Genomic DNA, 822 nt, shown 5'->3' on the forward strand with positions numbered 1-822 from the left:
AGGGGATGTCTCCCTACTCTCTATTTCCGCCTTCATATTTGCTCCCCATCTCCGTCTTCATTTTTCGCCGCGGGAGAATATTGCTCCCCATCCCCATTTTTCACGGGCCCCATTCTCCGCGGGACCCCATTCCCCATTCTCCATCTACATAATACTTCTAACTAATTATTAATTTCCATATGAATAGAGCTGCAAGTATCTATCTTATACAAAAAGTCTAAATGACACGATGTGACTTCTTTCGAAATGACGCAATGGAGAGACGCAACGACGAGTCAAAGGACAAAGCAGTGGATGAGGTGGGAGACGCGGCAACAGAGAGGAGAATGGACACGACGGAAGAGTTACGAAAAGGAACAGCAGAATTACGAAAAGAAACGACGCAAATAGAAATTACGACGCGGTAAGGGTGATGGTACGGTGAGGTGTGACGATGCGGTGAGAAGGGTGGCGAGGGGGTGGCTGCAGAGAGGTTGGATGGAGTATGGACAGCGTTAGGGATCTCTGAATTGAAGAAGTGTTATGCAAATAAAGATTAGGAGTTTTTGGTTTCTATATATATGTGTGTGAGAAATGACTAAAAAACATATATGAGAAATAAACTATTAAGAATAATTCAGGAAATTCATAAATTTCGGGAAATAGCAGGGACGGGGCGGGGATCCCCGCTCGGGTCCCCATGCCTACTTCGAAAAAATTTTGTCCCCCATCCCCATCCCCGTGAAAAAAATTTTCCACAATCGGATCCCCATTCGGAGCAGTCCCCGCAGGATCCCCGCGTCTCGGGGAGTTTTGCCATCCCTAATATAAATTGAGTTTAGT

This window comes from Arachis ipaensis, chromosome B06 (genome assembly GCF_000816755.2).
Source record: "Arachis ipaensis cultivar K30076 chromosome B06, Araip1.1, whole genome shotgun sequence".
In the NCBI taxonomy this organism is placed as follows: domain Eukaryota; kingdom Viridiplantae; phylum Streptophyta; class Magnoliopsida; order Fabales; family Fabaceae; genus Arachis; species Arachis ipaensis.